Here is a 27,850-nt window from a genome sequence, read left to right as displayed (position 1 = left end):
TTCTTGAACTACACTTTAAACTATTCTTAAGTATCATGAAATACTGTTTTTTGTCTTAAAAGCATTTCTAATCTTGTTCTGTGCTATAATTTAATGAATAATACTATTCTCTGACTAAACTCTCTAGGACTTCCAGTATAATGTTAAATAGAATAGCTGCTACCTTTTTAAATTTATGTCAAAAGAAATGGCTTCAATGCTTCAATAATATGTGTGTTGCTTAGTGTAGATTTTGCTAAATTCTTCTTTTAAAGATTAATTTATTTAATTTAGAAAAAGAGTGGGTGCACATATGCACACATTTTGTGGGGAGAGGGAGAGAGAGAAGCTCAAGCAGATTTCCTACTGAGCACAGAGCCCCACCCAGGGGTGGATCTCGGGATTCTGAGTTAGTGACCTGAACCAAAATGGAGAGTCAAGTGCTTAACCGACTGAGCCACCCAGGTACCCCAAATTTTACTAAATCTTTAATCAGATGCAGAAAATTTCTTCTTTTCCTAATTTACTAATTTTTTTTCAATGAGTTGCAATTAAATTTCAGGAATCTTTTTCTGTATCTACTTAAATCACCAACTTCTTCTATTTTTAATTTGTGACTAGGCTGTGGTATGAAAAGAACTCCTACAGTAAGATTTTTTCCATTTGCAACTAAACAATATTTAATATGATGCCTTCTTATTGTTTAATGTTGGATAATAGCTACTAATATTTTGCCATTAGTAAGATTGGTCAGTCTTTCTCATTTCTTGTATTTTCTTGTACTGGTATCAGTATCAAGGACTCTAAGCTTCACAAAATGGAGATCTTTAAAAACATTATTTGGGCAAGTTAAGGTTAGAATGGTTTCTTTCTTGAATGTTTACTGGAGTTAACATACTGTGAGCTGAGTACATGAAGAATTTACATCACTGATCAAATGTGTTAATGCTTATAAACAATTTTAGCTTTCTCTGTCTACTAAAATTACTTTAGATAACATTTTATTACTAGTAATATTTTTTCAAAATTATTTTTCTCATTAAGATTTTAATGTAGGTGTAAATGAAAATTCTCATTTTAAAAAATTAAAGCTTCCATTTATTTTTTTAGAATAAAGATTTAGTGCACAAATACAGCCCAAAGCCAACAAAAAAATAGCTTTGCCCTGTCATTTCCCTAAGAAAGCACTGCAGTTACTAGTAATATTTTTTATTACTATTAATAAATTAATATTTATTAACATTTTCTACTTCAACTTAATATTACAATTTATTGCCATAAAATTGTTCACAGTGTTTTCTTTGTTCTGAATCTCTGTTAGAACTATTATTGACTGGGGCACCTGGGTGGCTCAGTCGTTAAGCATCTGTCTTCGGCTCAGGTCATGATCCCAGGGTCATGGGATCGAATCCCGCATCAGGCTCCCTGCTCCACAGGGAGCCTGCTTCTCCCTCTCCCACTCCCCCTGCTTGTGTTCCCTCTCTCTCTGTCTCTCTCTGTCAAATAAATAAATAAAATCTAAAAAAAAAAACTATTATTGACAAATATCCCCCCTTTCTCTCTCCCCTCCCCTGTTGTATATATATTATATATATATGTGACTCTTACATCTTTTTCCTTGTACTTTCAGGGTTTTTTTTAATGGGCTATTTTGACATGATTCTTTTTTTTCCTTAACATTCTATAGTCTCTTCTCAGTCAGCACATCCAGCTATCACCTTTTTACTTTTATTTTCCTGCTTTTTTATGGTTTGTTGTTGTTAAACAGCTTGTTTTCAATGTTTGCCATTTTAAATCCATACATTTTTGCATTCCTTTTTACCTTTATCTATTACTGTTTTAGGAGTGCCTTTTATGAAGAATGAAGTGTAATGTTTCTATTCACTCTCAGTATTTATTATGCAAAAAATTTACTACAACCACGTTGATTATGATTGCTTATGTATTTCTACCACTTTGTTTTCTTTTCTGCTTTCTGTTTTATTCATTCCATTTTTATACTGCTTTCTTTTAACCTTAATAATACAAGCAACTCATATAATATAAGCAATATATAAACATAAATGATAATATAACTGTATTAATACAATATAAGCAACAAATGTCTTTATATTGATTAACTAATATAATAATATAAATGATTATATAAACAACAAATATAAACACCTCCATTTAGCAAATATATTTACTCGCCTTCCAAATAATACTAGAAATGTAAAGGACTTTTTCACCACCCCCACCCTTCCTGTGACCTATTTCTGTGCCTGTATTGCTCAATAACTTAATCTAGTCCTTTTGTTTACCCCTATAATTTAGATATTATTGCGAGTTTTATACCTTCAGTTGATATTTTGATTCATCCAGATGTTAACCGATTTCGTTGTTAATCTTTCCATGTTGAATTTCAGACATTCATTTTTGGGACTGTTGCCTTTCTTTCTGAAACTTATGCACTAATTTTTAAATGAAGTTGTTACCATGCTGAGTTGCCTTTTTTTTCCTTCTGAAAAGGTTTCTGTTTTGACCCAATTTACAATGTTAATTAAATTGGTTACTGTAGAATAGTAGGTATGGTATGATTTAATAAGACCTGCAAAAGAAAGAGAAGCTTGATTTGATCCAGAGCAGATACAGTGTGCAACTGCACAGTAGTAAAAACATCCTATACAATGGCCTATATAGAATGTATAATAGATCTATATCACAAGTATAATGACACATATAATCATCTGGAGCTGAATCTGTCATTCTGTAAATGTGACATTTATGTCCTAATGAACACATTCACTGGTTAATAAATGTCTGGAAGTGACTTTCAGAGGGTATCCTGCCTTTGGTACTTCTGCAGAGCATGTGTTGTGAAACTTTCACTGAAATGAAGGAAAAGATTTCCATGGTAACCTCAGACAAACCAAAATTCTGTCTATCTGTAATAACAACTATTCTCTATCCAAATGGATTCTACAGAGATCTTTGCAATAGTGCATTTGTCTTGCAATAAGTACAGAATTGTATTAGATGAGAATTCTGTTTCTTCATCTTAAAGATATTTTCTTAAAGACTTTTTCTTCTCTTTACTGAGAAATCTGTCAATCTCACAGTGATTCTTTGTAGGTAATTCGCCATATGCTTCATATGTTATTTGTTAGCTTTACTATTATCTTAGTTACTAAACCATTTTTATTAATTTTAATGGGGGAGATACCATGCTTTCTGATTCATGGGTTTATTCAGTCCTAGATTCTCACATGTTACATGTATAAAATATTGCCTCTACCCCATGTGTTATCTCCTTCTTCTACTGTATTATTGTTAAAAACATACTTTAAAAAATCTTTTTTGGTTTCAGTGTTCCATATGTCTTATCTTTTCTATCATGTTAGCAATATGTGACACAATCTAGTTAATTTCTTCATATCTTAATTTTATTATTTTTTTGGCTTCATTTGTCCAGTTTGCATGTTAATTCTTCTGTTTAATATCCTTTTTAAAATTTTTCTTAAGATTTTGTTTTTATTTGAGAAAGAGAGAGAACACACATGAGTGGCGGAGGAGCAGAGGGAGAGGGAGAAGGAGAAGTAGACTCCCCACTGAGCAGGGAGCCAGACACAAGGCTCCATCCCAGGACCCTGAGATCATGACCTGAGCCAAAGTCCAGAGCTTAACTGACTGAGCCACCCAGGCACCCCTATTTGATATCCTTAGCAGTGAAAGTCATTGGGGAATGGATGGTTGGTTGATTTCTATTGCTTATTAGTCATGTCCACCCAGCTCAATACATTCTATTTAGCCCACTCATGATTTCCCATATAAGTTATTACCTATAAAGACACCATAGCATGCATTTACATATTGAATTTCCTGTATTTCTCATTAACCAGAACCAGTCCGTGAGTGCAGTGGTTATTTTTCCTTTATCGTTTACTATAGCATGCCTAGAATCTTGAACAGTATTTAATGTTTAATAGGTTCTTAAATAATATTTGTTGAATTGATGTTGAATGAATGGGGTTGAATGGTGTGATTTGTTTGCAAACATGGTTATTTGAATTTCATCTGGGGAAATTCTAACAAATCTGTTTGGAGATTTATTCTTCCAGAGAGAACTTTTGTTTATTCTTTGAATAGGGTTGTGGACCATATAGGACACTTAAATAAATGTACAGTATTGAGGTCCTACGAATGTGCATGCAGTGTGAACTTAACCTCAAACTTCCATGAATGTCAACCAGTGATTAAGAATTCTCCAAAAAACCTTCTTTTCATGCACCCATAACCTAGTGGCAAGTGTCCCTTTTATCTTTTTTGGATTCTTTTGTTTTTTCCTGGTACACAATATTTCATTGAGGGTTTTGTTTGTGTGGACCTTGGTTTTTCGATAAGTAGGACTTAGGTCTCTTCTTTTCAGCACAACCATGAAAACTGTTCCCATTATAACACTGTGACTAGTAGTTGTCTTATGATAGCTTCATACCTGTTTTGGATTCATATGAACACTTCATTTTTGATATCTGAGCATTTCCCATATTTTCTTGATATCTCAGTATGTTTTTTAAATAACCATTTTAAAAATAATTCTAAGCATTTAGTCTTGTTTGAAACAGAAATTTTTCAGGTAACTGAATACTGCTGGGATTATTTGAAAAATTTTAGAAGAAAAGTTAATATTAGAGTAAAAAATGTGAAAATATAGGGAAAATTACTAACAGCCATTCGAGTATCTACATCTGCTCTTATTTATATTTTTCATTCTCATTATCTTAGATACATGTATCTTAGATACATAGCACCAGTAGACAAAGCCAGGTTTCAGATCCTCCTATCACTTTTTTCCCGTTTGGAACACTACTTAACATTTCTCAAGGTCTACAGCAGATGAAATATCAAAAAGACAGTTTTATGAATCACTAAAAAAGTATTCTTCTCTGATAGGAGGCCTAGTCTTATTTCTTTCCCACTCTTAAAATAGTGTTTATATGCTAGAATGCAGTGTACTTTTTAAAAAACTCCAAGTACTGATCTAACTTAATACTCATTCAGTGTTAGTTATCTGAAATGGATTGACTCCTTGATTTGTTGTAAATTGATGAGATTAGTTATGTTTTGGTCATGGAAATCCTAGAAAAATTTTTAAGCAAAAGCAAAGAATGTTTTGTTTTATTTTGTGATGAAGCCAATAGTTCAGTGTTTTGAAGGAGATAGAAGAATGTTAGATTTACTAAGGTAAATTTATTAAAAGTTCTTTGAGTCCAATGAGTTGTTAAATGGAGTTATGTTTATTTCTTTTCCAAAGACAATGAAGGGCAAATAAATGGTAGTCAAATATATTTAACAAAGTTTACATTTAAAATAATTTCATTAAGAAATGCTTAGTCCACACTTTTGTTTTCTTAAGGGACATTTTATTCTTCAGTGTAAATAAACTTCTTAGTTTTTGGATGTTGAATGTGAAACAGATTTGTCTTTTTTTTTTCTCCCCATTTTGTAAATATGCAAAGCAATGGAATGGATCAGCAGATATTAGATGTATAATTTTTGAGAAATTGAAAGTGCAATTTGGTTGAAATTTAAACTAAATTCCTAAGAACACACAGGCTTTTTGTTAATGTATATTTATTTGTTCATTCACTTTTGTTTTTTTTTATTTTTTGTTTACTTTAAAAGATAAAATAAATGGCCAGAATAATATAAACTCAAGATAATGAGAAGTCATCACTTTGAAAAAAAAATCACTTGAGTGTGGAGTTGTACAGGATATATGTAATTTGTGATAATTCCCTCTTCCCTGGGATTCTAGTTAGAAATGATGGGTTAAATTACCTCCTTATCAACTCTACAGTGTTGATTTGCTTTATTAATCCCTCATCATTTCTCTAACACTATTGATTTTAATCAAATTACAAAATAATAAAAAACTTTAAAAGTCAAAACTAAAGTTGTTTATTTATAGCAACCTAGAGTCTGAAGCAAAGTATTCCAGAATTAAAGAAATAACAGGTAAGTGTATATATGCATGATTTCTTTTTTTTTTTTTACGATTTTATTTACTTATTTGACAGAGAGATACATAGCAAGAGAGAGAACACAAGCAGGGGGAGTGGGAGAGGGAGAAGCAGGCTTCCGTGGAGCAGGGAGCCCAATGTGGGGCTCGATCCCAGGACCCTGGGATCGTGACTTGAGCCAAAGTCAGACGATTAATGACTGAGCCACCCAGGTGCCCCTATATCCGTGATTTCTTTGTAATAAACATTCTAGATTGTAGATTTTTTTCTCTTTCTTGAGAAATTCTAATGGAAAAAGGCTTAAATTTCCATTGTTCTGCAAATTCTCAACAATTTCACAATTTGTTTATGACACCATTTTCTGTCTAGTAATGAATTACTGTAGGCAAAGTGTAGAATAAAATTGTTAATTATTGGGGCACCTTGGTGGCTCATTCGGTTAAGTGTCTGCCTTGGCTCAGGTCATGATCTCAGAGTCCTGGGAATGAGCCCAACATCAGGGTCTCTGCTCAGCCGAGGGTCTGCTTGTCCCTCTCTGCCCTGCTCATGTTCTCTCTGTCAGTTTCTCTCTCTCTCTCAAATAAATAAATAAAATCTTTAAAAAAGTTACTAATTATTTTTGCTATATAAAACCCCCAAACAATTTCAAAAATAGGAACTTTTTTTCTGATAAAAATTTCTGATCATTTTTGTTTTTTTTCTTCCAACTATTTCAATTTCCATTTCTTTTTCACTGTCCTTTTAAATAATTTCTCCTAAAAGTATTGTAAAAGTCATACTGGGGATCTTTTTTTTCCAAATACAATCTTGCCATATATATACATATATATTTTGAAGTATAATTCAAATGCAATCTTATACTAGTTTCAGGTGTACAACATAGTGATTCAACAATTATATACATAGAGAAATGCTCACCACAATAAGTAGAGCAACAACCTGTGACTATACAAAGTTATTAAATATTGACTGTATTTCTTATGCCATATCTTTCATCCCTGTGATTGATTTGTTTTATAACTGGAAGTTTGTAAGTCTTACTCTCCTTTACCTACTTTGCTAATATTTTCTTGAGAATTTTTGCGTGAATGATCATGAGGGTTATTGATCTGTAATTTTTATTTTTTTTGTAGTGTCTTTATCTGAATTGGTATCAGAGTAATGTTAGCCTCATAGAATGTTCAGAAGACTTTCACACTCTTTTATTTTTTTTGAATAGTTTGAGAAGAATTGCTATTAACTCTTTCAGTGTTCGGTAGAATTCACCTTTGAAGCCATCTGGTCCTAAACTTCTTTTTTTTTAAGATTTTATTTATTTATTTGAGAGAGAGAATGAGAGAGAGAGAGCACATGAGAGGGGATAGGGTCAGAGGGAGAAGTAGACTCCCCGCTGAGCAGGGAGCCCAATGCGGGACTCGATCCCGGGACTCCAGGATCATGGCCTGAGCCGAAGGCAGTCGTCCAACCAACTGAGCCACCCAGGCGCCCTGGTCCTAAACTTTTGTTTGTTGGGTGTTTTTGAGTACTGATTCTATTTTATTACTATTAATTGATCTGTTAGATTTCCTATTTCTTCCTGATTCAGTCTTGATAGATTGTATGTTTCTCGGAATTTATCCATTTCTTTTTAAGTTGTTCAGTTTATTAGTATATAATTTTTTGTTAGTAATCTTTTCTAATCCTTTGTATTTCTGTGCTGTGAGTTGTAGGTTCTCCACTTATATTTCCTATTTGAGTCCTCTTTTTTCCTTGATGAGTCTGGTTAAAGATTTATCAATTTTGTTTATCTTTTCAAAGAATGGGATTTTAGTTTCAATGATATATAGTTTTAAGTCTCTATTTCATTTCCACTCTGATTTGTATTACTTTCTTCCTTCTATTAAATTTTCATTGTGTTTATTCTTTTTCTAGTTCCTTTATGTGTAAAGTTAGATTGTTTATTTGACCATTTTTCCTTTTTTTTGAGGTAGGCCCATATTATTATAATTTTTTTAAATTTTATCTTATTATGTTATGTTAGTCACCATACAATACATCAACAGTTTTTGATGCAGTTATCCATGATTCATTGTTTTCATACAACACCCAGATTCCTTAAAAAATTAAAAATAGAGCTACCCCATGACCCAGCAATTGCACTACTGGGTATTTACTCCAAAGACACAGATGTAGTGAAAACAAGCTCCATATGCACCCCAGTGTTCATAGCAGCAATGTCTGCAACAGCCAAACTTTGGAAAGAGCCAAGATGCCCTTCAACAGTTGAATGGATAAAGAAGATGTGATCCATATATACAATGGAATATTACTCAGCCATCAGAAAGGATGAATACCCACCATTTGCATCAACATGGATGGGACTGGAGGAGATTATTCTAAGTGAAATAAGTCAAGCAGAGAAAGTCAATTATCATATGGTTTCACTTATTTGTGGAGCATAAGGAATAGCAGGGAGGACATTAGGAGAAGGAAGGGAAAAATGAAGGGGGAGAAATCGGAAAGAGAGATGAATCATGAGAGACCATGGTCTCTGAGAAACAAACTGAGGGTGTTAGAGGGGAGGGGGGTAGGGGGATGGGTTAGCCTGGTGATGGGTATTAAGGAGGACAGGTATTGCATGGAGCACTGGGTGTTGTATGTAAACTTTTTTTTAATATATATATATTTTTATTTATTTGAGAGAGAGAGAGAGAAGGAGGGCACGAGTGGCAGGGAGGGGCAGAGGGAGAGGTGAGCAGTCTCCCTGCAGAGCAGAGAGCCAGACATGGGCCTAGATCCCAGGACCCTGGGCTCATGACCTAAGCTGAAGGCAGACACTTAACTGACTGAACCACCCAGGCGCCCCTATAAACCTTTATTTTATTTCTGCTTTTCCTACATTCCAAAAGTTTTGTACCTTTTTCATGTCTCCAGGTATTTCTTGATCTCCTTCTTGATTTTTTTCATTGACTCATTGGTTGTTTAGTATCATGTTGTTTAGTCTCCATGTGCTTGTGTTTCTTCCATTTCTTTTACTGTAATTGATTCATAGTTTCATACTGTTGTGGTCAGAAAAGATGCTTGGTATGATTTCAAGTCTTCTTAAATTTATTGAGACTTGTTCTGTAGCCTAACATGTGATCTACCCTGAAGAATGTTCCATATTCACTTCTGTTTTGGGATAGTATATTTTATCTGTTAAATCTATCCATTCGAATGCGTCATTCAAACCCACTCTTTCCTTATTGATCACCTGGATGATCCATCCACTGATTTAAGTGTGGTCTTAAGGTCCCCTACTATTATTGTATTGCTGTCAATTTCTCCCTTTATGTCTGCTAATATTTGCTTTATATATTTAGGTGCTCCTATGTTGTATGGATAAAGACTTTCATTTTTCATATTTTCCTGTTAGATCGAACCCTTTATCATTATGTACTTTCCTACTTTGTCTCATGTTAGTCTTTGTTTGAAAGTTTATTTTATCTGCTAGAAGTATTGCAACCTCAGATTTTATTTCACTTCAATCTGCAAGGAATATCTTTTTCCATTCCTTTGCTTTCAGTCTGTATGTCTTGAGGTCTGAGTTGAGTCTCTGGCAGGCAGCATATAAATGGGTCTTCTATTTTTATCCATTCTGTCACCCTCTATTCTTTGATTCGAACAATTAGAACATTTTACATTTAAAGTAATTATTGATAGGTATGTACCTACTGCCATTTTAATGGTTTTCTTGTTGTTTTGTAGTTCTCTGTTTCTTTGTCCTCCTGTTGCTCCCCTCCTGTTGTGATTGATGATTCTTAGTGTTATTCTGGATTCCTTTGTCTTTTTACTGTATGTAGTATAGGTTTTTGGTTTGTGGTTGCCATGAGGTTCATATAAAATATCCTAAATATATAACATCAATATTAAGTTGATGGTAACTTAGACTTAAACATATTTTAAATGTACTCCTTTTTTTACTTCCCCTTCCAGGTTTTGTTTTACATTTTTGTATTGTACATTTCATATTTTACATATTAAAATTACTTAGCTTTTTAGATGTAATTGATTTTACTACTTTTGTCTTTTAACTTTCATACTAGTTTTATACATAATTAATCAACTTTTACTATATATTAGCTTTTATCAGTGAAGGTTTTTCTATTCATAATTTTCTGACTTCTAGTTATTGCCTTAAGTTCCTTCAACATTCCTTATAAGACTCATTTAGTGGTGATGGACTTTTAAATTTTGTTTGTCTTAGTAAGTCTATCTCTCCTTCAATTCTGAGTAATAATCTTGTCATGTAGGGTACTTTTGGTTATAGGTTTTTTTTCAGCACTTTGAATATATCATGACATTCCCTCTTGCTGAAAGTTTCTGTTGAAAAATCAGCTGATAGGCTTGTGAGATTTCCCTTGTACATAACTAGTTGTTTTTTCTTGCTGTTTTTAAGATTCACTCTAATTTTTGACATTGTAATTATTATGTGTCTTGGCTGGACATTCATCTCCTTTGGTGCTCTTTAAAGGTTACTGGATGTGGATGTCTGTTTTCTTCCCCAGATTAGGGAAATTTTCAGCTATTATTGCTTCACATGAGTTTTATGAAGATTTCTCTGTCTCTTCACCTTCTGGGACCCTTATAATATGAATATTAGTATGATTGATGCTGGCCCAGTACATTGATAATGTGAATATAAGTATGATTGATTAGTATGATTGATGATTACTATGATTTATTCTTCTGTTTTTAATTTTTTTTCTGTTCAGATTGGGTGTTTTCCATTATCTTGTCTTCCAGATTGATCCATTCTTCTGCATCTGCTAATACACTGTTGATGCCCTCTAGTGTATTTTTCACTTCAGTTATTCTGTTCTTCAATTCTGATTTGTTCTTTTATATATATAATTAATAGAATAGAATAGAATAGAATACTATATATATATATATATATATATATATATATATATATATAATCTCTTTCTTGAAGTTCTCATTGAGTGCATCCAGTTTTCTCCTAAATTCAGTGAGCATCTTTATGACCATTACATTAAACTCTTTATCAGACAGGTAGCTTATCTCATTTAGTTCTTTTTTGAATTTATGTCTCATTCTTTCATTTGCAGTATATTCCACTTTCCCCTCTTTTTATTTATTTGTTTATTTTTTTCTGTGTTTGTTTCTATGAGTGAGGCAAAACAGCTGCCTCTCCCAGTCTTGCAGAGTGGTCTTGTTTAGGAGCATTCCGTATGTAAACTCTATGTGCCTGGTGGCTTTGGCTGGCTGGTTGAAGTTGTAGAACGTGTGAGCTCAGGGTCTCCTAGGGAACTCTACACTGGGACTGCCCTACTGCAACAGCTGGAACTGGGGCAGATACATGAGAGGTTGGGGGCAGGGGTTGTATCTTTTGTGTTTGGCTGGAGTTGGCAAGGGTTAGCATGTAGCAGGCTGGCTAGAGCTCTTAGACCCTGCTTCTATCTGCAATATTAAGGTGGATGGGAAATGTAAACAGTGGTGCTGGCCAACACCTCCAACCTACAGAGAGTTCCAGCAATTCTTCCACTGTTAGATGGATGCAGTAGGGTTAGCAAATGAGTTTCTTTCACTTATAGTCTGGCTGCCTTTCAAATAGCTGTTTTTTGTTTTGTTTTGTTTGTTCTTGTTTTCTGTGTCTCAGGAGGGGTAAATCTGGGTTGTGGGATCCTTAGTGCTGTCCCTCCTTATTGCAGGTTGCTGCATGGAGGGTGGGGTTCCCAACATTACCATGTCTTTGTTTCCTGCTCTTTTTTTTATGGTCTTTCTATCCTTTGTTGTGTAGAAGATGTTCTTTTATTTATTTTTTTTTAAAATTTTTATTCATTTATTGAGAGAGAGAGAGAATGGTAGAGAGAGAACATGAGAGGGAGGAAGGTCAGATGGAGGAGCAGACTCCCTGCCGAGCAGGGAGCCCGATGCGGGACTCGATCCAGGGACTCCAGGATCATGACCTGAGCTGAAGGCAGTCACTCAACCAACTGAGCCACCCAGGCACCCGTGTAGAAGATGTTCAATCAGGTCTCTGTTCTTCTTCAGCAGAATTGCTCTATATGTTGGTTTAGATTCATTGTGTCTGTGGAGTAGATGAGTTCAGGGTCTTCCTATGTTGGTCTTTTGAACCCCTAGACTTGCCATCTATTTTTAAATTAAGGACTAACTCAACTATGTGAAATAGTAAACAAAAGGGGAAAAATTGCATCTTGGTCTTATGTAATATTTCTATGTAAGATAAATTCTTCTATAACATATATATGTATAAAAAAGGAAACATTATGAATTTGCTTAAAGGAAAGGGAAACCTAAAGTGTGATTTCCATATTTAAAGAAACTATTAGAATCAGAGTTCATAAGCTGTATAGAAAAGACCACAGGAATTGCATTTTAAGCAGGAAATGGACATTGATAAGAACCTTTGATTGTCATGATCATTTAATATAAGAGGATATTCCTGGAAAGTCTGTAGGCCATTAGATTTAAGACTTACTAATATGTCCAGAATAACTGCCAGGAATGTTTTAGATTTGGAGAATGATAGGAAGCAAATACCTGAATATGTAAATATTTCTTCTAGTCAGGATTTGAAGTTTGCTGGGAAATAATTTTGCATGCCTGCTAATCTTTAAGAGAAGTTCTCTGAACATCTATATAGGGAAAACACCTGAGTTTCAAAGGCCAAAAAGGAAACCAAAGGATTTTTTTTTTCAGTTTGAAAGTCTTTTTGCCAAAAACACTAACCACAAAAGCTGCTAGTAAAAGCAAAGATGATAGTATGTTAGACAGATTAAATCTGGGTTTTGTTGTTTTTCTTTTGTCAAATTGCATGGAAATCAGTATTTTACTTTTCTCCTAACCAGCTGGTTTTAGTTAGTATCTCTCTATTTTAGATACACAGCTCTCTATTATTATAATCATTTCTAAAGTTTGGGATATTACTCATTTTCACAAGGGCTCAGAATGAAAAAGAAAACTTGTTTGTTTGTTTGTTTGTTTGTTTGTTTTAAATATGAGATGAATGGATGAAAGACTGAGAGAAAGAGTTAGTGCAAGAGTCAGAAGACTGATTTATGACTGTCTCTATGAACTATGATAGATACAATGACAATGTATTGGCTCAGTCGTTAAGCGTCTGACTTTGGCTCAGATCATGATCCCAGGGTCCTGGGATCCAGCCCCACATTGGGCTCCCTGCTCAGCGGGGAGCCTGCTTCTCCCTCTCCCACTACCCCTGCTGTGTTCCCTCTCTTGCTGTGTCTCTCTCTGTCAAATAAATAAATAAAATCTTAAAAAAATAAAAATAAATAAAGAATATTAAGGTGGGGGAACCTGGGTGGCTCTGTCACTTGAGTGTCCAACTCTTGGTTTTGGCTCTGGTCATGATCTCAGGGCCGTGAGATTGAGCCCCGCATCTGGCCCCATGCTCAGCAAGGAGTCTGCTTGAGATTCTCTCTCTCCCTCATCCTCCCCCCCATTGATGCACTCTCTCTCTCTCAGATAAATAAATAAATCTTAAAAAACACCTTAAGTGTAACACACATCTTTAAAATTGTGAATAGAACATCTGCCAATAATTATTTGGGTTTGGTGAACAGATACAGGACATGTATCTGTTCAAAGTTACTAACATTAAAAATGAATTATTCCTTTAAGAATACTATAATTAAGGGGTGCCTTGCTGGCTCAGTTGGAAGAGCATGTGAATCTTGATCTTGGGGTCATGAGTTTGAGTACCACACTGGGGGGTAGAAATTAAATGTTTTTTAAAAAATATCATAATGAAATAGATATCATTAGTTGATATCTATTTGCAAAAGTTTGTGTGTGCCGTTAGCACTAATTTGAATTCTGTTAAGCCTGATTTAGGATGCCATATATACTAAATGACTTAATCTAGGATGAAAGTAGAAATCTTTAGCTATTTAAATCTAAACATAATAAGAAAACCTTAGATGCAAGTGAAACTATTAATGAAAACATGATCATTGGTGAATACATTTTTAAGTAACTATTTTTTTAAATTAATTTATCCTCAGTGTAAGAGTACAAATTACAAAAACTATTAACATTCATTTTTTTCCTGACCTTGGATATATATCTTTATTTCTCAATTCAAAGTCACTATCACTACCAAATTAGATTTACATACCTTAGATATGTTATCTTTTCCCATATTGTCTCCTTTTTTTTTTAAAGATTTTATTTATTTATTAGATAGAGACACAGTGAGAGAGGGAACACAAGCAGGGGGAGTGGGAGAGGGAGAAGCAGGCTTCCCACTGAGCAAGGAGTGCGATGCAGGGCTGGATCCCAGGACCCTGGGATCATGACCTGAGCCGAAGGCAGACACTTAACTGACTGAGCCACCCAGGCGCCCTTCCCATATTCTCTTTGTACTTAGGATATATTCATTCAAAACACAATCATTAATTCTGTTAAAAATATATGCACTCTGTCATTAAACCCTTGAACTTTTTATATCCATGGGAATGTTTAGGTTTATAGAACATGGTCTGCCAAACTAAGACTCTTGAAATAATTATTTGGAGACAGTTATCTGTTTCTATATTACCCATGGCTTTAGTGGTAGCTAGGCCACCATTTGAAGGAATTTGAAGACAAGGAAGACTTAGGTTAGAATTCATTCTCAACATCCCCTAGCCGTGAAGCCACTGGGAAAACTGGGTATTTCTGATGCTTTGTGTATTAATTATTCTGAAGGGTATTATAGTTCTTCAGAGACCACATGCAGGGTAATTATAAATTATAATAAATCATGTTCCCAGGAATATCCTGCTGTATGGTTATAAAATTGTTCCTTATGAATATCCACAAATAGTTCCATTTCCTTTATTCAAACAACACAAATTGTCGATGTGGATTTTTGACTGAATTAATCAAATATTCACACAAACTGGTTGATTCTGAAATATTTAGACAAGTTCATATTGCTGAGAATCTCTTATTTGACTATTAAGAAAAGAATAATTTTATCAGAAGACTTAATTTATGACCTTATATTTTAGCTAAAACATAGTTACATGTGTCCTTACAGTGGAATATTATTAATAAAACATTCATTTACATAACCAAATTTGCCAGTAGAGATTATGAAATCTGAAATTTGAATGGAAACACATTGTACAATTCAGAACTATTCCAATGAGGCAAGGATAATCTGTTAGCAAAAAATTAACTTTGGGGGGTTGCCTGCTGGCTCAGTTGGTAGTACATGACACCCTGGATTTGGGGGTTGTGAGTTCAAGCCCCATGTGGGTGTAGAAATTACTTAAATAAATAAACTTAAAAAGTTAACTTTGGATCATTAAACTAATCTGAATAATTATGAAATAGAGTCACTATCTGTGTGTAACAATGTAATGATGTCTTTTTTTAAAAAAGATTTTATTTATTTATTCATGAGAGACAGAGAGAGAGGCAGAGGGAGAAGCTGAGGGACTTGGTCCAAGGACCCTGAGATCACGACCTGACTAAAGGCAGATGCTTAGCCAACTGAGCCACCCAGGCACTTCACAATGTTAGCGATGTCTAAGGGAGGGGAGGTAAGTTTTATTAAGTTGATAAAGCATTTGTGGACCACCTCTGAAAAGTTTCATCTCTTATTTGGTTAATAGGAGAAGGAAAATGTAAATAATTTTAGGTGATTTCTTTCAAAGAAATGGGTTGATGTGACCAAAGGAAGGGAGAAGAGATGTCAGGTCAAGTAACATGTCTGATATCAGACTGTTGTAAATTACAGTGCAACTAAAATTTAAAATATCCTTTATTTCTTCATCTCTAAATGTTTACCAGTTTTCCTTACACTAATATTAAATATAGTTATTTTCTTTATCATTTTTAATCATTGTCTTATTGAAGGAAGACTAATAGGCTATAGTAATATCCATGTATATGTACATAACGTTATGTTGTCATATACCTGATAGAACCACAAAGATAATAAAATGTGAAGTTTCCTCAATTTTTAAATCATGTAATACAATTTTAATTTTTTTACTTTTATGAATTTTTTATACTTCACCAAAATTATCAAATTCTAAGTTACTCCATGTATATAATCATGGACTTTATAGGAACAATATAAATAATGATTGCAAATTGATACCTTTGAGAAGAATACACTTTTTTGTTTTTAGATTAAATTTTTAGCAAAAATGTTCCCTTTCTCTTTGCATAATAAAATAATTATATATTTGGCCGCATGTTATGAATGATTTATTTAATTCCATGTCCCATTTTAAGAGAGATATTCCAAATTAATACTTTCCTGCATATGAATTAGAAATACCAGATTTTGTATTAATTGGTGTTTAAAAATTTCTATTGTGAAAACGATAGTGTTGTTTATGACCAGCATGAACATTAATTAGGCAGTTGTCAATTTCCTCAAGGTGTAAATTACTACTTAAAGTTCATAAATAAATATGCTCAAAAGTACTGGTTGAATATTGTAACAGCACCTTTATCACAGTTACATATCACTATAGAAATATGTCAGAAACTTACACAACTCCTACATTTTCTTTTTTTTCTTATTTTTTTTAAAGATTTATTTATTTATTTTGAGAGAGTGAGAATGAGAGAGAGAGAGTACATGAGAGGGGGGAGGGTTAGAGGGAGAAGCAGGCTCCTCGCTGAGCAGGGAGCCCAATGCGGGACTAGATCCCGGGACTCCAGGATCAATCATGACCTGAGCCGAAGGCAGTCACTTAACCAACTGAGCCACCCAGGCGCCCATTCCTACATTTTCTAAACTTGATCTGCAGATGAAGGAAGATTCTCTCTTTTTATAACACTCTGGCAATATTATTCAGTTTCAAAAATAATCCAGCCCAGTGATGTAGTACATATTCAGAGCAAATCTACCCTCAGAGAGATTTGAATACTGCCTAAGCAGCATTGTTAAGTGGGAGTGGCACAATGTAGAAACCAGCTCTCCTTTGATTTTAAGCAAATTCTTTTATTTTTTCTTTTATATCAGTAAAAATTTTTAAGTATTAATCTTTTCTACAGTAGCTTTGTTGAACTACTTCTTAGTGATCCTAAGTAGATTAGCAAAGAAAGATAAGTATGTATGTCTGTGCCAACTTCTAACTTGTTTGAGTCGGAAGCAAATCCAAATGTAAACAAGATCCTAAAAAGTCAAAAGATTTTAAATAACTCAATTCATTCTTTCTGCTCCCTCAGGAATCTACCCTCTTCACCAAATAACACCAAATAACTCCTAATCTGTTTAAAAACCACCCAAGCTTTAGTTTTTGGCTATTATATTTCTTTGTGGAAGACAGCTGTAGAGTAAATCAAGCATCAAATAGACTGTAATTCACCCACCTTTACACTGGTGTGCTTTTTACTGCAAGGTTATAAGGCTGTCATAGAATTACTTGATTAGCATTCTTTTAGGGTGAGCAACACTTCAGTGCAAATCCATGAAGCTGAACTGAATCAATAAAGTTTGGTTGACACACAAATGAACTTTATTGAACCCCACAGAGTAGTGCCTACGACAAAAATCAGGAAAGGAAAGAAATGGAAAATATATTTGTTCTTATTTTGTATTTTATTGTGAGTAATGTTATTTTGAAGATGAATTTGTCATACCTTTCTTGTTGTAAACTTCTTACCAGCCATGGAATAGACTCTAGAAGGTGGTTATTATATGACTGTAGTGTGTGAAATTATTGAATCATCAAAACTCTTAAAAATTAGGGAACTCAGGGAGTGGCAGGATCATTTAGAACAAGAGACTCCAATTCCAATAATTATTTCCCTATCTAATATCTAGTACTTTTCTTTGTATATTGGCTCCAGTCTCTCTCATTTCTAACCACCTTTGTTGACTGGCTGTTTGTCACTGTTATCTAATGTTCAGTGATTTGGATAATCCTCCAAATTTGACATATTAGAAATTCTGACAGAAAACAATAGGTGATCCCAGCTTCAGTTTACAAATTTCCAGGAAAGGAATTCCACTCTTTTCTATAATCAACCATTTCTCATAAAAAGGGAGTTATATTAACAAATCATGTAGGAAAACTATTTGGATAAGAGATGAACACACAGTAACCAAACCGGAAAGAGTACTAAAAAAAAAAAAAAAAAAGAGAGAGAGAGAGAGAGAGAGAGAGAGATGATACAGGCTAAATAAATAAATAAATAAATAAAAGAAAACATCTTAAATAGCCATGTCCACTTGTGCTACCACAATTTGAATCCACAGCTCCGTTGTACTTGTCAGTTCTTCCTGGTCACTATTTTGAGTATTTTTGTCCATTCCCCCCCCATTCTCTTGAAAGGATAAAGTTGAAATCTTATACTTTTCCCACTTTACCATTCTTGTTGGAGTTTTATTTGCTTCCTGCTCACTAGAAAATGAGGAAATGAGGTAGAACAGTGTTAATCAGAAGTGTGAGTGCCATTTGCCACATGCATAGTTTCTCTCCTTCCAATTCACTTCCAAACATTAACCTGTTCCTTTTCAGTTGTAGAGGTTAATGAACACGTAATTTTCTCGAAACAAAGGTCTAGACTGTATTAAAATGAAGTGCACAGGGCCCCTAGGTGGCTCGGTCAGTTGGGCATCTGCCTTCCTCTCAGCTCATGACCCCGGAGTTCTGGGATTGAGGCCATGTCCGGCTCCCCACTCAGCAGGGTGTCTGCTTCTCTCTCTGCCCCTCACCTTGCTCGTGCTCTCTCTCTCACTCTCTCGGTCTCTCTCTCAAATAAATTAAAAAAAAAAGGAGTGCATGCCATTGAAGCCACCTTAAAATCATTCTGCAACTGATAAGACCATTATGTGAATCTTCCTCTCCATGTACAAATAATTGTGTTTTTTCTCACTAACAGCCTTGCTTTTTGTTTTGGTTGGAGAGTCTATAGATCCCTTGCTACTCCTATTCTTTCCTTTGCATCTAAGTGAGTGTGTAGGTGTAAATTCTACATGCTTTGTCTAAATCACCCCTTCCATTTTTCAATCACAAAGACTTTAGTAATATAATCCTGTGTTAATCAAAATACGGGTTGAGGACCAGCAGCCTAAGCATCCCCTGGTAACTTATATGCAGACGATCAGGCCCTGCTCCAGACCTATGATATCAGATTTTAATAAAATCCTTCCATGAATTGGATGTACATTAACTTTGGAGTTGAAGGAGGAGAAATGTCTACTGTTCTAGAACCCTCTCAAGATAAAAAGTTATCTGATTAACAGATTCCAATTTGGGAGTAACTTTCCTATGTCATTCCTTATCTGTATTTCAGTAGTATATGCCTTCCTCAAATCTTCAAAATTGCTTACTTGGATAATTATAGTAGGCCTCCAAATTTTGTGCTGATAGTAGTCTAAACTCTTCAAATCATTTCATCCAACAGTTCCAGCATGATGTCCCTAAATACTACAATTAATGGACTACATTATGCAAGTACAAATTATCATAATTAAAAATTATATTTTTCAATAATTTTCAATTAAAAAAATAAGTGAATTTTTCTAGCAGACATATCCCTTCATAATCTGACCCTTTCCTAACTTTTAAAACCCATCCCTTGATATAGCCAATTGACTTGCAATTTCCAGAAGTGACTTGCAATTTCCAGAAGTGACTTGCAATTTCAAGTTATTTCATTTTTCTGTGAATCTGCTTCTACTAGTCTCCTTACATGACAGTCTTCACTTCTTAAAGATACTTTGCACCTCACTAATTCTCCTCAGCCCTCCTGGACTTAATTCTAGTGTCATCTTACCAATTACCTTAGTAAACCTGATACACTATTTCTTGGTGAACCCACAGCAAGTTGTTATAATTGCAGATGGGAAATATTTACTTGTTGTCCTTCATCTAGGAAATTCAAATTTATTTGAATTAGGAGGTAATGGCATAGTTGCCTTTTCATCCTAACTCATCATAAAGTGAGCATATGACAAAGTCATTGATTAGAAAATGCATGCACAACTGAATACCTGCTTTTTATTATAGCCAGACTATCTTTATTCTATGCTTAGGAGTATGCACGGCTACGCTAGGTTTGATAAACTAGCCCTCAGTGATCCCAACTCTTGGTAGTCACACCCTTGTGTAATCTCCTGTGGATATGAGTTGGGTTGGCTGTCCCTTGTGCCTTGTTTCTAAGCAATAAAACATGGCAAAGGGAATGAGATGTCACTTCTGTGATTAGTTTACATAGAACTGTGAATTCTGGCTTTCTCACAAACTCTATTTTTTTGGCTACAACAGTTTGAAACAAGCTGCTATGTGAAGCCCTTGAGACAAGGAACTGAGGACGGTCCTCAGCCAGGAGTCAGCTAGAAACCAAGGCCAACAGGCTCTAGGAACTGAATTCTTCCAGCCACCACTCAAACTTAGAAGTCGACCTTTCCCCAGTCCAAACTTTCAGTTTAGATTCCAGTCCTAGATGACACACAGATTGCAGAACTGCAGGCAGAAGAGGCAGCTAAACTGTGCCCAGATTAGCTGGTCCTTAGAAACTGAGATATTATATGGGTTTTTTACACTTCTAATTTTGTGGTAATTTGTTATGCAATCACACGCAACTAATACAGATTCTTTAAAGCATTACCTTACCTAAAATTTGTGAGGCGTTAAATAATTCAGAGGTGCTACTCTAATAATAGACAACATTTCAGGTGCATTTAGAGTTCAGGGAAATGGTTACTTATTTTAATTCCAGTCATGGAAGCCTTGGATCCTGACAGAAATTATGTGTTTAAGCATATAGCCTCATGATTTTTAATGGCATGAGTATAGTCACTATTTCCCAAACTTCTACATGCCTGGAACTTTATCATTGTGCTTTATGCATTACTGATATTTTGTCATCAATCCTACTTTGATATTACTTAATTATAAATTATAAATCTAATTATTTAATTCATTTATTCTCAAAGATTTTATTATTAGGAACTATTTGTTTCTCATGAACCAGAATATTTAAAAATTATTGAGGATACAAAAGAATTTTTGTTTATATAGATTATATCCATAGTTACTAAATTAGGAAGTAAAATTAAGAATTTAAAGTGTTAATACATTTATTGATTTAATGATAATGTCTATTTCCTATAAAGATATTTTTCCCTGAAGTTGGCTGTTTTATTCAAAGTAAAAGAATTGAGGATAATGGCATCTTTTTACATTTTTCAACTCTCTTCTATATTGCTTCATATAAGAAATCTGGATTCTCAAAAGTCTTTTCGCATTAAATCACACATTATTATAGCCCTTGGAAAGGTTCACTGACATTAATGAGTAAGAGCAAAAAAGTAAATAATATCCTAGTATTAGGATGAATATATTTGTGATCTTTTGGCCCCAAAGGAGGGTCTTAGTGGCATGAAAGACAAGATCACACTTTGAGAACTGTTGATTTACCCCTACTCTATTTTCTCTTTTTTTTTGAAAACTAGTAAGCACAATTAAAAATATGAACAGCCACAAAAATGATGGTAATAAAAAGCATTTTTAAAAACTTATATCACCAAGTATAGAAACTCCTACCACATGATGTTTGCCTCCTTCCAGTTTACTGTTAATTAGCATGCTTATTTAACCAGTCATCAAACTAGTCTACAGTACTATCCACCAGTTTACGTTTTGGTCTTTTTCTCCAGGAGAGAAAGAGAAAGTTTCAGATGTGCTGAAAGACAAATATATAAATACTCTCTGATCTCTTTATTTTTCAATTTAAAAACTAAATTAGAGAAACAGTCCCTACCCATTTGATGTAGTTAGATGTGTTAGGGTACTTCAGAGAACAGAACCAACCAGTAAGAAGTGTATATAGATACATAAAATATTTATTATGGGAATTAGCTTATGGAGGCTGAGAATTCTCAATACTTGCTCTCTGTGAGCTGGAGACCCAGGAAAGCTGGTGGTGTAATTCAGTTTGAAGGCCAGTGAACCAGGAGGAGTTGGTGCTATAACTCTCAGTCCAAGGCTGATGGCCTGAGAACTGAGAACCTAGGTGGGGGAGAAAACAGATGTCCCAGCATAATAAGAGAGAGAGTATCTGCCATTCCTCCATATTTTTGTTCTAGTTAGGCACTCAACTAGTTAGGTGATTGCCCACCCATGTTGGTGATGGTTGATCTTCTTCACTCAGTCTACTGACTTAAATGTTAATCTCTTTCTGAAACACTCTCACAGACATACCCAGTCAAGTTGCTACACAAAATTAACTATCAGATTGGATTTTAGCACATTTGCTACATATAGTTCCTGGTGATTTCCACTTGTATTCTAAGTCATGCTTTATAAGGCAATGCTGGTAACTTAATAAATATTTAGCCTGATAATTCATACTTTGATTTTTATTTCCGAAAATGAGACACTGAGCATTCACCCTCTTTTAATAATTGTCTAAGTCTCAGATTTCAGTTATTATCAGCATTAATTTTATTTTGAATGTCTGATTAACTTCTCAGAACAGAGATATGAGAGTAATCTGGCTATGATTTTTATTATTCTGGAGAATGTCTGAACCAGAATGGAAAAACAAAATAAACATTCTGTCTAATATTTCACATACCTTGACCTGCTGTACTATTACTGTTCTTATTATATGTAATTCAAGGAGAATGTACATTTTTCTGAGGATTGTATAAACTGATTCTACAAGTCTGGTAAGCCGAAATACAAAGCTGGGTTATAATACATTAAGTATATAACAACCCACTATAATTATCATTAGGGATTTAATTTTTTTCTTAAATATATTGATGTAACTCACATTCAAGCAAACTGGAAGATATTCATGCACATATTTTTCACCTGTCCAGGACTTTAATGTATTCCCTGCTAGTTACAGTACTCATTTCCATTTGTACATTAGTTTGAAATGTATGCTTTTAAGAGAAATCATGAAATCTACACCTGTTATTTTAACTTGAGAATTATTTAAATTAAGGGATTAATTTTTAATCTTCACTACTGAAAGTTTATCAGCAAGTGTGCTTAATAACATTCCTTAGATCCTGATTTTATGAAGGAAGAGAGTCCTATTCCTGGTACTGGGGAACCATCTGATATTCTAAAAACAAACAAACAAACAAAAATACTGTTCCTGGAAACTACTGTACTTGCTATTGTTTGGTTGCATTTCAGAAGTCCAATATGTTCTCAAAATAATTAATGAAGTAAATATCTCAGAACTTATGGGCAGGTAAAATAAAGCAATTATGAAAATATTGAAAGGATAATTACATAAACATTCACTAAGAAAATAGAATTGATTGTTTAATATTTATTATCATTCACTGTGAATATAAAATATTCAAAATTAAGCATAGACACATTTATGGGTTACTTTTTTTTAATTTATCTATTTTGAGGGAGAGAGTGAGAGGGAGAAAGAAAAAGAGAATCTCAAGTGGACTCTGCACTAAGTGCAGAGTCCGACATGGGGCTTGATCTCACAACCCCGAGATCATGACCTGAGCAAAGCCAAGAGATGGATGGTCAACAGACTGAGCCACCCAGGCAACCCAGGATATTTCTTATAGTTGTAGTCCATAAGCTTAAAGTAAACATATGTAAACTATAAACATAACTGACCACATATAAGAGAAACAAAAATTGTGGAAGAAGGTTTAATAAATTAATTCCTTAAATATTGCAGTTGACATTGCACAGTGTTTGTGCTATAAAGGGTATTTGCATTTAAAATAGTGCATTTTTAAATTTTGAAATAAGTTTAATTTATAATTATAGCATCATTGGATCATCTCCATGTTTAAAAGGATGGAAATATATGCTCAGATTATGATATTAAATGTGAATATTTTATTGCCAAAGATTTTGATTATTTCTGACATCATTATCAAATATGTTGTAAGCATGTTTGACTTTAGTGCAAATGTTATGTTTTCCAATTATATGAAATAAGAGAAAAATAAGTGAATACTGCATGAATCATATACTTAATTAATAAACACATTTGAAGATAAAATAAACAGGTGACAAATTTTATATATTTTATATAAACCTTCAAGATACTGAGAGTATATTTTCAATGTTTATGTTGTGAAAATTAAAATCTCATTTCTATAAAATATGTAAATCATGAGATATGTAGTAAATTCCTCTTATGTATATGAGGAAAGACCTAATACTTTCATATCTATGTCTTTTCCTACTTTATCTAGGTTCCATCTCAGAATCTGCATAAAAATTACACATTTTCATATTGGAGATCTCAGTGAATCTTCTTATAATATTTACATAATAAGTTGTTAGAGAAGGATAATGCAAGGATAACTAATTATTACTGTGTATGTTTGAGTTCAAATATATATTAGCACTGCTGTATTTTTAAGGATTTTCCATAATTTGGAAATTTAACATACAAATACTGCACAGTGAGAAAAAGACATGGAATGAAAATTATATAGATGCTGAGAATTTGGAAATTTTGAGGCATTTGGAAATTGAATCAATATTGCATTTGTTAGATATCTGAGTACTGTCTGCATTTCCCACCAGGAAAAGGTGCTTCTTAAGCTCAACTACACATTGAGACTCATGAGACTACACAATGTAATATTTGCCACAATCTACTCAAAAGGATATAGGGCAGAAACCTCAGAATGCCAGGAAGGCCACAGCAGGTGGTTCTCCTCAGTGGGAGTCTTGCAGCAGTTCTTGTAGCAATCCATAAAACCGTGATGGGTCCTCTTTTTCCCAAAATACCCCACCTACAGGTGTGGAGACCACTCTTGATTAAAAGCCTCACATCCCACAGGATCCATAATCTTTTGTACCAACATAGACCTTTCAAGGATCCCACAGTGTTCATGCCCAATTATGAAAGTCTCCTTACTCAGGACAATCTCACAATAGGGGTTCCTGCCGAGTATTTATTGTCTTCTGGTTTAATCCAACCTACAAGGAAGGGATCATTTTACCATAAGCGATGTTGCTTAGTAACTTAGTTGACAATAACATCCCTACCTGTTTCTATGGAAACAAACCTAGGAAATGTAACTGAAGTTAAAATTCTCATGCGGAAGTAGAATGATCTGTTAACCCTTTGCCAACACCATTCCAATGTGTGTGTGTGTGTGTGTGTGCGTGTGCGTGTGTGTGTGAATATGCATTGCTGATTCTTAACTGTTCATCATCATCATGCACAAAAATGGCTAACTTGGAATGTCATTAACAAATACAGAGTAATCCGAGGCCGAGGCTTATGTAACATTTATGTAGAGTTTCTTCTTAGAACCAAGCTGTAGGTATGGTCCACATTGCATTTATGGTGACATAAGGCATTGTGTGGTCAATAAAATTTATATTTAGTCAGACTGGATTCATATACATTACTATGTAGCCCTCAGAATCCCTATCAACAAGAGTGTTCATTGACAAGGAAATCAAAGGAAGAAACAATTAGAAAATGGAAAGGTATGCTCACGATGGAGCATCTGCTTAAAATTCTAATCAAGACTGGAAACCTGGCATTTATTAGTGACCTTAGTAAGAATGATTTTAGTGGCATATTGCAGGAGGAGTGGGATTGAAATGGGTTGAAATATGACTGGGAACTGAAGTAGTGGACATTATTACTACATAGATGTGAAGGTGATAAACAATAAGGCATAGAAATCAAATATTTTTCAAGTATGAAATCTGTACCTTTTAAAAAATTGAAGAGAAAAATATGTTAAAATAGTCAATATTAAAAAATGATCAACACTGTTAAAATGGAATAGATTATATCTTAAAATTTGCAGATCCTTATAAGTCCCCAGTTTCAAAAATAGCTATAGGACATTGTATAGGTGTCGAGCTAAGAACACAGATTTGACAGAAAATGAATGCTTTATGGTTAGAAAATTCATTGCCATTTAACTCACTCATGAATGAAAGCCTCTGGAAAATGAATTTTGTATTTGGTTCTCAACAATATTAAGCATACTTCAGATTATAGAAATTTGAATTTCTTAAACACACAAATAATGAATGAAAAAGCATATGCAGTTAAAAGAATGGAAAATATATATAGTCTTTAATGAAAATGATAATTAATGGTACATACATGTTAATATTTTATCTAAGTAAAGCTGTTGACATGAATTTTAAGTACATTCACCTTGGCTGTAAATCATCACCCGACTTTGCAAATCTTAATCGTATATAATATAATAGACATTGATCAGTGTCAGAATTTTTTTTAAGATTTTATTTATTTACTTGACAGAGACACAGCAAGAGAGGGAACACAAGCAGGGGGAGTGTGAGAGGGAAAAGCAGGCTTCCCACTGAGCAGGGAGCCTGATGTGGGGCTCGATCCCAGGACCCTGGGATCATGACCTGAGCAGAAGGCAGACGCTTAATGACTGAACCACACAGGTGCCCCATCAGTGTTAGAATTCTTATGACACATACATTTCTCTCAAATCATTGGGTTAAATCTAGCTTTCAAAAACTTAATCTTTAAGGCATTGAATATTTTATTTTATTTATTTTTTATAATTTTTTATTATGTTATGTTAGTCACCATACAGTACATCATTAGTTTTTGATGTAGTGATCCATGATTCATTGTTTTCATATAACACCCAGTGCTCCATGCAGTACATGCCCTTCTTAATACCCATCACCAGGCTAATACATCCCCCCACACCCCTCCCCTCTAAACCCTCAGTTTGATTCCCAGAATCTAGAGCTACCCTATGACCCAGCAATTGCACTACCGGGTATTTACCCTGAAGTTACCGACGTAGTGAAAAGAAGGGCCATATGTATCCCAATGTTCATAGCAACAATGTCCACAGTAGCCAAATTGTGGAAAAGAGCTGAGATGCCCTTCAATAGACTAATGGATAAAGAAGATGTGGTCCATATATACAATGGAATATTACTCAGCCATCAGAAAGGATGAATATCCACCATTTGCATCAACATGGATGGAACTGGAGGAGGTTATGCTAAGTAAAATAAGTCAAATGAACCATGAGAGACATTGAATATTTTATTAAAAACTGATAGGGGGTGCCTGGGTGGCTCAGTCGGTTAAGTGTCTGCCTTCCTCTCAGGTCATGATCTCAGGGCCCAGGGTCGGGCTCCCTGCTCAGGGGGGCAGGCTGCTTCTCTCTCTGCCCCTCCCTACTCATGCTTTCTCTCTTGCTTGCTCAAATAAATAAATAAAATATTTTTTTAAAAAGTGATAAAATCGATAGATAGGAGGGGATGCTGTACATGTGTGGGAACAGGTTTATGAGAATTCTGAAATTGCTCGATTATGCTGTGAACCTAAAACTGCTCTAAAAAAACAAAATTTATTAAAATTAATAGAATAAAGTAATGTCAACATACTCTCACAGCTAAAAATGGAAATGTTATATGCTGTTAAAGGTCTTGTAAAACTAAGTTGAATAGTTTTCCAAGTTAATCAACCTAGTGCTGAGTATCATGTAAGCCAGTACTTCAGAAGGAAAAGTTTAAACAAATATCACAAATTGTAAAATTGAAAAACTAACTCACATATATTAAGAATGCTTCTATGTGTATCATATGTTTAATACTTATACACAATCTTATATACTCAAATTTCACACAAAATTTTTGAATACACCATCATATGTTAAGAAATACATTAAAACTGATTATATCTATACAGTTCTTTATATTGATGACATACTAAGTCTTTGCACAAAAGCCAGCAGTTTAGAATTATTCTGTATGTCTTTGAACAGATCAAACACTTACTCTAAATTAGAAGATGAAACCATTGACGAATAAAAAAAAGCATAGTGAAGATCAACTTACATAACTCGGCATCTTGGAAGCCTGGTCCGAATTGTCCAGGCAAACTTAAATACATACTATGGATCCATT

General features: G+C 34.1%; 1 long non-coding RNA gene across 1 annotated transcript in view; it reads right to left on the bottom strand.

Annotated features, from left to right (window-relative positions):
* LOC113918276 overlaps positions 1–24,818 on the bottom strand; it is a 31,096-nt gene extending 6,278 nt beyond the window's left edge. The window contains exons 1-2 of the long non-coding RNA XR_003518505.2: positions 24,595–24,818; positions 2,317–2,569 (exon numbers count right to left, since the gene is read on the bottom strand). This is a non-coding gene — a long non-coding RNA (uncharacterized LOC113918276). The remainder of the gene's footprint in view (positions 1–2,316; positions 2,570–24,594) is intronic.
* Between the last annotated feature and the right edge of the window lie 3,032 nt (positions 24,819–27,850).

Source organism: Zalophus californianus, chromosome 1 (genome assembly GCF_009762305.2).
Source record: "Zalophus californianus isolate mZalCal1 chromosome 1, mZalCal1.pri.v2, whole genome shotgun sequence".
Lineage (NCBI taxonomy): Eukaryota > Metazoa > Chordata > Mammalia > Carnivora > Otariidae > Zalophus > Zalophus californianus.
The sequence above is the reverse complement of the archived record's forward strand: the minus strand, read 5'-3'. Positions and strand labels throughout refer to the sequence as shown.